This window comes from Tupaia chinensis, unplaced genomic scaffold, assembly GCF_000334495.1.
Source record: "Tupaia chinensis unplaced genomic scaffold, TupChi_1.0 Scaffold144814_1, whole genome shotgun sequence".
NCBI lineage: Eukaryota > Metazoa > Chordata > Mammalia > Scandentia > Tupaiidae > Tupaia > Tupaia belangeri.
The window spans coordinates 126,631-139,883 of NW_006204675.1; the positions used below are offsets into that span (position 1 = coordinate 126,631).

The 13,253-nt window shown below is 37.0% G+C and overlaps 1 pseudogene; it reads left to right on the forward strand.

Annotated features, from left to right (window-relative positions):
• The first annotated feature begins 249 nt into the window (after positions 1–249).
• On the forward strand, positions 250–10,034 carry LOC102494780 (heterogeneous nuclear ribonucleoprotein D-like pseudogene; annotated as a pseudogene).
• Positions 10,035–13,253: the final 3,219 nt, after the last annotated feature.

The following is a 13,253-nucleotide window of genomic DNA, read 5'->3' on the forward strand; positions in this document are numbered from 1 at the left end:
TTACCATTCGCCACGGCAACTTGCTCTCTCCTCCCTTCCGGAGCTCCCAGCTCCGCGACAGGGGTAGAGGGGAGCGCTAGGCCTAACACCACTTCACCTCCAGGCAGCCCTCCGACTAGCAGGTGGGTAGACTGTAAAGGGAGAGTGAAGTGGGCTTCCAGATCTCTTTCACCGCCGTTTAAAATCCAGTACTTCACAGCTGCCCAGCCAGCCATTGCTACGAGGACCAGAACTGCAGGCTGGTAACTGCCTCCTGCCAACAGTTCTGCTTCGTTGGAGAACGTGGAAGAATGCAGCAACAAAGAGGAATTCCCGAAGGAATTCAAGATCAATGGCAGCAAGAATCAGCAGGATGACAGTAAAATGTTTATTGCAGGCTTGAGCTGAGAAAAAAGCAAGAAAAATCTACTTGTCTAGATTTGGGGAAGTTGCAGATTGCACAACTAAAATAGATCCAATCGTTGGAAGATCAAGAGGATTCCAGTTTGTACTTTTCAATTATGCTGCTAGTGTTGATAAGGTTTTGGAATTAAAAGAATACAAACTGGATGGCAGGTTGATAGACTCCAAAACGGTCAGATCTCACAAAAAGGTTTTCATGGGTGGACTGAAACCAGATACTCTTGAAAAATAAGGCAAGGAATATTTCAGACCCCTTGGAGAGACTGAAAACATTGAACTACCCATGGATACAAAAGCAAATGAAGGAAGAGGATTTTGTTTTTATCACATATACAGATGAACAATCAGTAAAGAAACTACTAGAAAGCAGATACAATCAAATTGTTCTCTGGGAAGTGTGAAATCAAGGTTGCACAACCCAAAGGGATATATGGGCAACAGCAATAACAACAAAAACAAGGCAGAAGTGTTGCAGCTGGTGGATGGGGTAGTGGTAGAGGTTAGGGGCAGAATTAGACCCAAGGATTTAATACTATTATGATCAAGGATATGGAAATTGCAATAGTTCCTGTAGTGCTAAAACAAACAAACAAACAAAAAAACTATAGTGGATACAATTTTCTTGGATATAATTACGGGAACTATGGGTGTGGTCAGAACCATGCACACTCCAGTGGCAAATAGAGTATTTATGGGAGGCATTGGGAGGGGGTGGCAATCACCAAAACAATTATCGCCATACTGAAGGAGGACATTGGAGAAAACAGGAGATATTAGAGTACAGAACAACATTAAAGATTGATTTCTGTCAGTCTAGAACAATTATTTTATTTTATAAAAGATACAACTCTTAACTGTATATAGCCACCAGATAGTTTTTTATTTTTACTTTGTCCTTTGCCATCTGTTATGAATCAGAGTGCATTCTGTGTTTATAAAAATTTTATTTGTATGATTTCATGATAAGCCTCATGACTGCTTCCTTACGTGTTTTCCTTCATCAGGTACTATATAGCTCTGTTTTTTTTAAAAAAAGTAACCTTAAATAAACAGCAATTGAGGCACACCTTATTTTGTAGGGAGTATTGGTTCACAAGGAGAAACTACAGTCATTAGCCATAATGTTCACCCTATTACATTTTGTACATGTATTCTGTATGTTAAGGTCTGTCTCCCTGCTAAGTGAGGCCACCATGACACCTTTGATGTTCTTTCCCTTCTGGATATTGTGAAGATTTGTCATAAAACTAGATCATAATATTGTGATTGGTGGAAGCTCTGTAGTATACCATGTAATCTTCTGAATTCTTTTTTAGGACAAAAAAATTTTTTAATTAATTTATTTTACATACTTTCACTGAACATCACCACTGCATACAAAATGCAATTTTCCAGCCATAATGTACTGTAAAGTGGTTTAATCATACATTTTATAATCAACAAATATTTTTTCCTTTCTTGTTTATGTATTTCTCCCCCTATTTACCACTATCTGCCATATTCCATCCTCCTCCCACCCTGTCTCTGCAGTTGCTCTCCATTCCTTTATTCTTTCTCACATTGTATTGATTCACAAAATATGTTAATTAATCTAACTACTTTCAATAATAACTTTAGCTGATATATACATATCTGTGAACAAAAGTTGACTTTAGGCTTGAAAATCTGTGGGTAGAATGAAAATACTATAAAATAGCACATAGCTCAGGCTATGTAACTTATTGTGGTCACTAGGTATTTTTTGAATATATATATTTTTTAATTTCAATAAAAGCCATTTTAGCTTTAATACATCAAAATCAAAAAATGTTAAAAGAAATTTGCTTAATACTTAAAGCCAGGAAAAAGGTTAGGATTCTTTTAGAATAGGAGGTACGTGGACATGTTCACAACTCAAGAGGATACTCCTTACCACTGAAAAACAAGCATAGAAGATCAGTAATGTTTTAGTCAAAAGCCATAAAATTCTATTTCCCCAGTTCAAAGTCATGTACTTTATCCTCTGTTGTGATCTTATCTTTCCATTTAAATTCTGGAAGACATCTCTAGACTTGTCCTTACCATTAAGCTGGCCATTTTCTTAACTGTTTTAGATCTCTTATTTCTGTGTATCTGACTTTAGTTTTCCTGGGATAGCACTCCTTTAAGAACTTCTTGGAGAGCTGGTCTGGTGTTGGCAAATTATTTCAGGTTTAGTTTATCTAAGAATGTTATTGTCTTCTCTTCCCATATTAAGGATAATCTTGCTGGATATAATGTTCTTGGTTGAAATTGTTTTTCAGTCAACACTTGGAATATATCTTCTCATTATTTTTGGTTACATTGTCTCTGATGAGAGGTTTGCTGTTAGCCTAATGGAATATTAGGTAACTTGACATTTCTCTTGCCAGTCTGAGTATCTTGTCTTTGTCTGTGGTTTTGATCAATCTGGTTGTAATATGTCTTGGAGAAGATCTTCTTGGATTGATCCTATTTGAGATCCTTTGTATTTTTTTAATCTGGATCTTTGAGTGCTTCTCTAGATTTGGGAAGTTTTCTTCTAGGATTTCATGGAATAGATTATTAATGCCCTTATTAGTCTCTTCATCTTTTTTTTTTTTTTTTTGGAGGGTTTTTGGTTTTGTTTGCTGCCAGAAAGACAGGGAGAGACAGAAAGTGAGAAATCATCCCCCAGGGGCAATGGCCACGCTGCAATCCCTTCTCCTCCATTCTCCTCTCAGGATCTTGGACACACTTGCACACACGCCTGGCATGAGAGCAAGCCACCAGATCCAGGATTCAAACCACAGTCAACTACATGGGAGTCCAGTGACATAGTCGTTATGCTAGCTACTGGTCTCATTAGTATCTTCATCTTCCAGGATACTAATTATCTGAATCTTTTGACATTTAATAGTATCTAATATTTCTCATATATTATTTTCAGGTGTTTGCTTGTTTTTCTATTTTCTCAGCCTTTGAGGTGGATTTTACTAGTCCAGTGATTCTGCCTTCTACATCTAAGATTTTATTTTCTGTATAAACTCGTCTGCTTTTAATACTTTCAAAGTAGGTTTTGATTTCCTGTAGTATAGCCTTCATCTCCAACAGTTCAATTTGATTCTTATTTATGGTGTGTATTTCCTCTTTCAGCTCTCACAGGAACTTCCCCACTTCCTGGAACTCATTTTTTTTCTGGTACTCATTTTCTCTCTTCTCTTTCATCTCTGTTAGTTTTGTCACTATGAATGCTATCAATTCTTTATCCTACATTTCTGTGAGCCCTATTGTACTGTCTCTTATTGAAGAGACATCAGTCTCTCCCCTTGGGAAGAGGGTTTTTTTTGGTTTGTTTGTTTTTTGTTTTGTTTTGTTTTGTTTCTCATATTTCCTTTGCCCCTGTGGTAATTTCTAGTCAGTCATCTGATGGGTTGTTTCTTCCTAATTTCTGCACAATTAATCTGAGCAATCAGGCGAACAGGAGGATGTGGTCTGCAAACCCTTTGGTGTTTTGTTTTTCTCCCTTTGCATCACAGATTCAGTGGGAGTTGAGCAATATGAGGACCCAAATAGTATTTGAATATAGTCAAAGTTTCCCTTTGACCTGTCTAGACACTCAGTGTATGGAGGCTGAGCAGTAAAGTGATGAGGTAAAAGACAAAGAGAAAAAAAAAAAAAGTAAGAGAGAGAACAAGCGAAAAAAGGAAAAAAGCAAAAAGTTTTTATATGCTTATTTAAAAACAAAACAAAAAAATGAAAACTGCATAGTGCACAAGTGTGCCACATGAAATCACTGTTTCTCAAATCTCATGGTGACTCAGTCTTCTTCTGGCTTAACCTTTCTATTTGCCTAGATGAGGGGGAAGAGAAGGTATTATTACAAAGATAAAGGAGGATTTCAGAGCCAAAAAAAACTTACCTTAAAATTAAAAAAAATTAAAATAATGAAAAGAGAGACAGAGAGAAAGAGACAGAGAAGGATACAGGGGTTCTACCAGGGTAAATTATCAACAGACTGTCTTATCTTATCCCTGAACTCACTAGATCTCACCTATGATGATGGACCAAGAAAAATACTTTTATAGCAACCCCATGTTAGCATATTTTGCTTTCTTACTATTTGTGGTAAGTCTGCTATGATTGGCTCATTATTTTCAGAGTAAATCTGTGGTCTGCTAGAAAAAAACTCTCTATAAAACATGAGTTTAATTGTTTTGGTAAAAATTCTTCAGATATAAGAACAGTACTATAAAGCTGGGTGGTAGGAATTAATGGTTTAAGAGCACTGAATATAGTTGCAAGGATTTGGGCACATAAGTATTAGTTTAATACTTGAGCTAGTGACAAGTTTTAGTCACTACATGAACTGAGCAGTTAATGAATTCTGTATTCAGACATAGGGAGGAATAGTAGACAAAATATTCGAGTCTTATGAGTATAAATGTCGATTTCAACGTGACTAAGCCATGTTGTTTTAGCCCATCTGATGCATTGAAAGTCAATTCAAAATTGACTTTACATTGAAAGTCAATTTATTTCTGACTTAGAGGACTTCCTCCAACTCTGAGTTTTATATCAAGTGTAATTTGATTTAGGAAAGTTGGTTTGGGTGGTTCCAAGTTAGCTGCTGGATTGGCATAGGCTTTCTCATGCAGATTAGTTGATCTTACACTCAGTGTAAGTTGTTTAATACTAATGAACCTGCTTGCTTGTGTGTGTGTGTGTGTGTGTGTGTGTGTGTGTGTGTGTGCACCTGTAACTGTTCCAATAATACTTTTACTTGTTCAGTTATCAAGTAACAATGCTCTTGGCCTTGTATGGCTCTGATTTGCTATGCGATATACACCTGGGCCAAGCAACAGTGTTGGCTATTGCAAGGGATTCTGTTTATTCTTCCAGCATGCAAACATTGGCGAATGGAAGGAAGATTATTTTATTTTGTGTAGTCAGTAGGTGTGGTGTCTAGGGTAGTAAATCCTACAAAGTTCAAATTTACAATTAGGTGACAAGTTGATGTTGAAATTGTCCTTTTTCCTGATCAAATAAATAAAGGCTTAAAAAATAAGAAAAGAATATGTAGGAGACATCGCACTCTCTAATCCCAAAATATATTATAATACTGTTCTAATCAAAAATGGCATAGTAATTGTACAAAAACTGACATGTAGTCTAATTAAATAGAATGAAGAACATATACCAGAAGACTAAAAAAAAATTGGTTCTTGCTGTGACTTACAAAGGGAAGAAAAAATTTGACCTCCGATTCTGCTTAAACATAAAATAGCTGAAAATATATATTTTGTTTAAAAACAATATATCCTTACAAGTCCACAGTTTCTTTAAGTCTTAAATAGGATATGAACGAAGATTCTCCAGCTAGAAGAATAGGGCTGTTTGGAAATAAACTGGAGGTGTGAGCAAAACAAGACCAGAGACTGCTTTGGAAGCTGCACACTCTTTTCATTTATTGTTTGTTTGTTCTTTTATACATTCAATCATGTGATGTAAATTACAAAGTGAATTTCCAATTTGTTAAATTGATAATACTATAAAATTATCTTCAACAGTTAATATCACATTTCTTTGTCCTATTAATGCTTTGCCTCTATATTTTTTTCTAAATTTCCTTCCTCAGACTCTACTATTTCACAAACACTATATCTGATATTCATAACGATTTACTGTGTTTCTATATCCTTTAGTCAATTGGTTTCAGTCATACAGTACAGACACTTGGTACTGTATTTAGTGGACACATATAATGACTCTTGTTCATAGCCTGGCTTACTTCACTCAGCAGTAAATCTTCCATATTCATCCACTTTAGGCCAAAATCCAGGTCTTGTTTTTAATGGCTGAATAGTATTTCATAGATTATATGTGCCACAGTTTTTCAATCAGTTCATCTGTTTGTGGGCATTTGGGTTGGTTCCATGTCTTAACAATTGTAAATGATGCCACAATAAACATCAGTGTGCAAGCACTTTTCCCATTAAGAGTTCTTCTGTCCTTTGGGTAGATACCAAAGTGTGGTATTGCTGGATCATATGGTAGTTCTATTTGTAGATTTTTGAGGAATCTCCAAATTGTTCTCTACAGTGGCTGTATCAGTTAATATTTCCACCAGCAGTGTAAAAGAGTTCTCCTTTCACCACAACCCTGTCAAAAGTTATCATTTTTCTAAGTCACTCTGACTGTGGTAAGGTTAGGTATCTCATTGTTGTTATGATCTGCATTTCCCTTATAATGAGAGATGCTGAGCATTTCTTCAAATGCCTTTTGGCTATTCGTGTGTGTAATCTTTAGAAAGTGTTCTTTTGTTTGTTTTTTTTGTTTTTTTTTTTGTTTTTTTTTTTTAACTCCTTCTATATTTTAATAAGGTTGATCATCGTTTTTTTTCAAAGAGCTGCTTGAGTTTCTTGTGTATTCTGGTTATCAGTCCCTTACATGATGCATAATTTACAAAAATATTTTTTCATTCTGAGGGCTGTCTATTCATACTAATTGCTATGTCTTTTGCCATGCAGAAATTTCTTAATCTGATATAATCCACTTGTCTATTTGGGAGATTATCAACTGTGTTTTGGGGTCTTACTTAAGAAGTCTTTGTCTACTCCAATATCTCCCAGAGTTTCCCCAGTGTTTTACAGGAGCAGTTTTATAGCTTGGGGTCTTAGGTTTAGACCTTTAATCCACCTTAAGTTGATTTTTGTCAGTGGTAATAGAGGTTCAGATTCATCTTTCTGCAGGTGGAAATCTAGTTTTGCCAGCACCATTTGTTGAAAAGACTTTTCTTTTCCCCTGGATTGACTGGTATCACTTGTCAAAAATCAGTTGACTGTATATTTGGGAATTTATTTTTGGACACTATTCTGTTCCACTGGTTCACATGTGTTTTTCTATGCCAGTACCGTGTTGTTTTGATTATCAGAACTTTGTAATATAGTTTTGGGTCAGGGAGTGAGATGCCGCCCACTCCACTCCTTTTATGCAGGATTGCTTTTGAAATACAAGGTCTTTTATGATTCCAGACAATTTTTATAATTATATTTTTTTATATCTGTGAAGAATGTGTCTGGTACTTTGGGATTGCATTAAATATGTAGATTATTTTGTATAGAATTGTCATTTTGATTATATTAATCCTTCCAGTCCAGGAACATGGGATGTCCTTCCACTTTTTTTGTGTCATTTTTAATTTTTTTAAAGCTTCTCATATTTTTCCTCATGGAGTTTTTTATTTTTTATTTTTTTGGAAAGGTTTTTGCTATAGGGCACGTGTGCTTGCCAGACAGACAGAGAGAGACAGAGAGACAGAAAGTGAGAAATCACCCCTCAGGGGGGATGGCCATGCCACAATCCCTTCTCCTCTCGGGATCTTGGGCACACACGCACACGCGCCCAGCGTGAGTTTAAGCCACCAGGTCCAGGACTTGAACTGCAGTTGACTATGTGGGAGTCCAGCAACATAGCCATTACTCTAACTACTGATCCCTCCTCATGGAGTTTTTAAAATTCTTTGATTATATTTACTGCTTAGAATCTTATACCTTTTGTAGCTGTGGTAAATGGAATTACTTTTTTGAGTTCTGTCTCAGTCAGCCTGTTCTTTGTTTATAGAAATGCTATAGATTTCTGTATGCTGAGTTTGTTTCCTGCAACTTTGCTTTATTCATGTATTACTTCCAGGATTTTGTTCATGGAAACCATTGGGTCCTTTATGTATACTATCATGTCATCTGCAAATGGAGAGTTTCACCTCTTCTTTTCCTATTTGAATACCTTTTATTTTTCCTCTTTTCTGATTGCATTAACAAGGACTTCCAATACCATATGTAATTTTTTTTTGAGAGGTTTTTGCTATAGGGTGCATGTGCTCGCCAGAAAGACACAGAGACAGAAAGCAAGAAATCACCCCCCTCCATCTCCCAGACGGGATAGCCATGCTACAATCTCTTCTCCACCATTCTCCTCTCGGGATCATGAGCATGCACACACTTGCACTTGGCATGAGTTTAGGCTACTGGGTTCAGGACTTGAAACATGGTCAACTACTTGGGAGTTCAGCAACATAATCGTTACGCTAACTGCTTGTCCCTCCAGTACTATATTGAAAAAGAGCGGAGAAATTGGGCATCCTTGTCTTGTACCCATTTTCAGAGGAAAAGCTTTCAGCTTTTCTTCATTCAGGATAATATTTGCTATAGGTTATTTATATATGACATTTATTGTGTTGAGAAATGAAACTTCTATGCTGATTTTGCTGAAAGTCTTTATTATGAAGGGGTTTTGTATCTTATAAAATCCTTTTTCTGCTTCAATTCGTATGATCATACGGTTTTTATCTTTTTTCCTGTTAATATGGTGTACTACATTTATGGTTTTGTGTATGTTGAACCAACCTTGCATTCCTGGAATAAAGCCTACTTGATTATGATGTATAATCTCTTTTATAAGCTTTGGATATGATTTGCTAGTATCATGTTGAGAATCTTTGCATCTATATATGTCAGAGATGTTGGTATATAGGTTTCCTTCCTTGTCCTGTCCTTTTATGTTTTAAGGATAAGGGTGATAGAGGCTTCATAGAATAAATTAGAAAAAGATTCTGTCTTTTGGATCTTTAGACCTAATGAGCACTCTTCTTTGAAAGTTTTGTAGAATTCAGAAGTGAGTCCATCAGGGCCAGGGCTTTTATTTGGCGGGGGAGGTTATTTATTACTGATTCAATCTCCTGATTTGTTATGGGCCTATTCAGACTTTCTATATCCTCCTGTCTCAACCTTGGTAGAATAAATGTGTCCAGGAATTTGTCCATCTCATTCATATTTTCTTGTTTATTAGCATATAGTTGTTCATAGTATCCTCTAATGATGCTTTGCATTTCTTCTATGTTGTTATATTGCCTGCAGATTTGATTCACTTGGTTCCTTTCTCTTTTCTTCTTAATAAGTCTCACTAGAGGTGTAGTGATTTTGCTAATCTTTTCAATGAACCAGCCTTTACTTTCACTTATTTTCTGTATAACTTGTTTATTTCCTATTTTACTTATTTCTGCTCATATCTTTATTATTTCCTTTTTCTTTGAGGTTTCTGGATTTTTTTTTGCTGTTGCTTTTCCAGTTCTCTGAGGCACAATGTTAGGTGATTAGTTTGCCTTCTCTTCTTCTTCCTCTTACTTATACTAACTGCCATAAGCTTTTCTCTTATGACTGCTTTACCAGTGTCCCAAAGATTATGGAAACTCGTGGTCTCATTATCATTGACTTCCATGAATCTTTTGATCTCAGAATCTATTTCTTCAGTAGTTGAGCAGTCATTCAAGAGTACATTATTTAGTTACCATGTATTTGAGTATATTTGAGGATTTCTCTTGAAATGTAAATCAAGTTTAATCCCATCATGGTCGGAGAAAATGTTTGGTATAGTTCCTATGCCCTTGAATCTATAGAGGCTTGCCTTGTAGCCAACCTTCAAAAAGGTTCCACGTAAAGGTGAGAAAAAAGTGTTACTAGTGGGTTTTGGATGGGAAGTTCTATAGGTGTCTGCTTAGCTCATTTGGTTAATGATTATCTCTATCTATTTTTTGTCTAGATGATCTATCTGGAGGGGATAGTGACATGCTGAGGTCTTCAACAATTAGTGTGCTGTAGTCCATTTCTCCTTTTAGTTCTAACAGCCTTTCCTTCATGTGTTTGGATGCTTCTGTGTAAGTTGCATACATATTTATAACCATTATATCTTCTTGACTGATTGACACTTATACTACAATAGGGTGCCCTTCTTTGTCTTTTCAAACTGTTTTTGTTTTAAAGGGTATTTTCTCAGATATTGGTATCACAACTTCAGCTCCTTTTTGGTTCCTATTTGCATGGAAAACCTTTTTCCAATCCTTCACTTTTAGTCTATGTATGTCTTTGTCCATGAGTGGGATTTTTGTAAGCAAAAGATAGAGGGTTTCTGTTTTTTTATCCATTCAGCCAGTCTCTGTCTCTTGATTGGAGAATTTAATCCATTCACATTCAATGTTATTATTGGTATACTGGACTTGCTCCAATGTTTAAGTTGACCATTGTCTTGGTTGTCCTTTATTACTTTATTTCTGGGTGTTCATTCTTTAGTTTTCCTGGAACAGTACTCTTCTTGAAGAGCTGGTGTGGTATTGGCAAATTCTTTCAGGTTTTGTTTGAGAAGATTTTAATCTTTTTTTCTCATTTGAAGGGTAATCTGGAAGGCTATAATAATAAGCTCAGTTGAAACTGTTTCTCTCTTATCACTTTCAATATGTCTTCCCATTCTTTCCTTTATTGCATTGTTTCCATTGAGAGGCCCAAAGTTAGCCTGATGGAATGACCTTTGTATGTCACTTGTTGTTTCTCTCTTGCCAATTTTAGTATTTTGTCTTTATCTGTGGTCTTTTCTAGTCTGCATAAGATGTGCATTGGGGAAAATCTTCTGGGGTTGATTCTATTTGGAGTTCTTTTTTATCTTTGCTCTGGGTGTTTAAGCGCCTCTATAGACTTAGAAATTTTTCTTCAAGGATTTAATGGAATATATTTTCCATGTCTTTGTTAGTTTCTGAGAAACCAATTATTTGGATGTTTGGGTGTCTAATGGAACTTAGTATTTCTTGTATATTATCCTTGTGTGTTTTTTTTTTTTGTTATTTTCTCTATATTTTTGGTGGCTTTCTCTAGGTTTTATATTCTACATAAGAGACTCAATCTTCAGCATGGTCTAATAGACTTTTAATACTTTCAACAGAGTTATTGATTTCCTGTATTACAAATTTCATCCCTAATACTTCCATCAGATTGTTTCTTAGAGTGCCCGTATCTTCTTTTATATCAGGGAAGAACTTTCTAATTTCCTGTAGTTCATTGTGTCTTTTCTGTTTCAACTCATAGAAGTTTTGTGCCATGCATGGTCTGAATTCTTTCTCTGACATTTTGGTCACATCTCCTGTTTATTCAAGAGATAAAGTGAAGTTACTGTGTTCTTTTGATGGAGATGTATTTCCTGCTTTATTCAGATCAAAGGTTCTTTTACTTCTAGTCATTGGGAGATCTATTCACTTTTAATAACTTATAGGAGAATGTTTCTTCAACTAGGATCAAGTGTGTTTCTTTTTTTCTGTGAACTGTTGTGTGCTGAATCTCTCCTCTGCTGTATTTAGCAATGGGGTCTCAGGAGGAATATTCTATTCTGGTGTCTGAAGAGCAGTACCTTCTTTGTTGTAGGTGGTATAGTAAAAGAAAGGATCCCGTATTTCAGAACTGTGACTGTAGATCTCTCTATTTCCTCTAGGAGGATGGAGAATAAGTAGGAGAGGACAATATAAGAGGAAAAAATATATGAAAAAAATAAAGAAAAAGTGGTGGGCTGTGAGCTAACATGGTATGCCATAATACTGTGGGGCAGTAGATGAAACTAGGATGCTGCTGGCAAGCAAGCAAAGGCCAGTCTGTGGGGCAAATACAGGTAGGAAATTAGCAAAAGAAAGAAGAGAAAAAACCTGCCTAACAGGCTGAAGGACTGAACGATGGGATGGGAAAGCTAGATGGAACTGGGTAGGGCTAGGGCCAGTGGCAACCCTGCATAAGAGCAAGCACAGGCCAGTCTGTAGAACAAAGAGGGGTAGGTAATTATGAAAATAAAGAAAAAGGGGCAAAAAACAAAATGCCTACCAGGCTAAAGGAATGGGATGGGGGAAGCTAAGGGGAGCTGGAGGGACTAGGGCCAGTGGTGACCCTACCTTAAGTCCCTTATTGGCCATGAAGCAGTAAATTAAACTAGGAAGGTACTGGAGAGCAGGTAGAGGCCAGTCTTTGGGGAAAGCAGGAGTAAAAAAATAGCCAAAGAAAGAAGAAGGAAAAAAAAAATCCTGCCTACCCAGGGTGAAGGACTGGGCAATGGGATGGGGAAAGCTAGCTGGAGCTGAGGATGCCAGGATCAGTGGTAGCACAGTCTCAGAATCCCTTGCTGAGCATGGGCAGTAGATGAAATTGGATTATTGATGGCAAGCAAATAGAGGCCAGTCTGAGAGAAAAGGAGGGGTAGGAAATTAGCAAAAGAAAGAAAAAGATTTAAAAAATAACAAGCTAACTGGCTGAAGGACTGGGCAATGGAATTGAGGAAGCTAGCTGAAGATGGAAGGGGCTAGTGCCAGTGCTGGCCATTCCTCAGAGTCCCTTGCTGGCCATGAGGTAGTAGATGAAACTGGGACGCTGCTGGAAGCAAGTAAAGGACAGTGTGTGGGGCAAAAAGAGCTAGGAAATAGAGAAGAAAAAGTAAGAAAAAAAAACTGCCTAATCAGTTGAAAGACTGGGCAATGGGATGGGGTAGCTAGCTGGAGCTGGTAGCTAGCAGGGCCAGTAGTGGCCCTGCCTCAGAGTTCCTTGCTGGCCATGGTGCAGTAGATGAAACTGGTTGGTGCAAGTGGGCAACCAGAGACCCATTTGTGGGACAAGGTAGGGTCAGAAATTAGCATAAGAAAACAGAGGAAAAAACTTAAACCTGCCTACCTAGAGAAAGAATTGGACAATGGGAAGAGGGAAGCTAGCTGGAACTGGGTGGTGCTTGTGGTGTGAGATATTATAAAGACTGAGATCACCAAAAAATTAAAAATTTTAGGAGCCTTTATTCCTGGTCAGAGACTGCCAACCTGGCTAGGAGCTGCCACCCCTGCCACTGTCAGGTAGCATGTGGAATGACAGCCTTAATCCACAGTTTTGCAAAGAATTTAAGCATAAAAATCACAAGGAAACATTACACTTTGCAAAGGTTGGGGTGAGGTGTGTTGCAAGGGAGGAAGGGCTCCAAGGATTGCTATATTTCTTTACCAGTAGCCTCTTAGCAGTTTACAGAAGCAG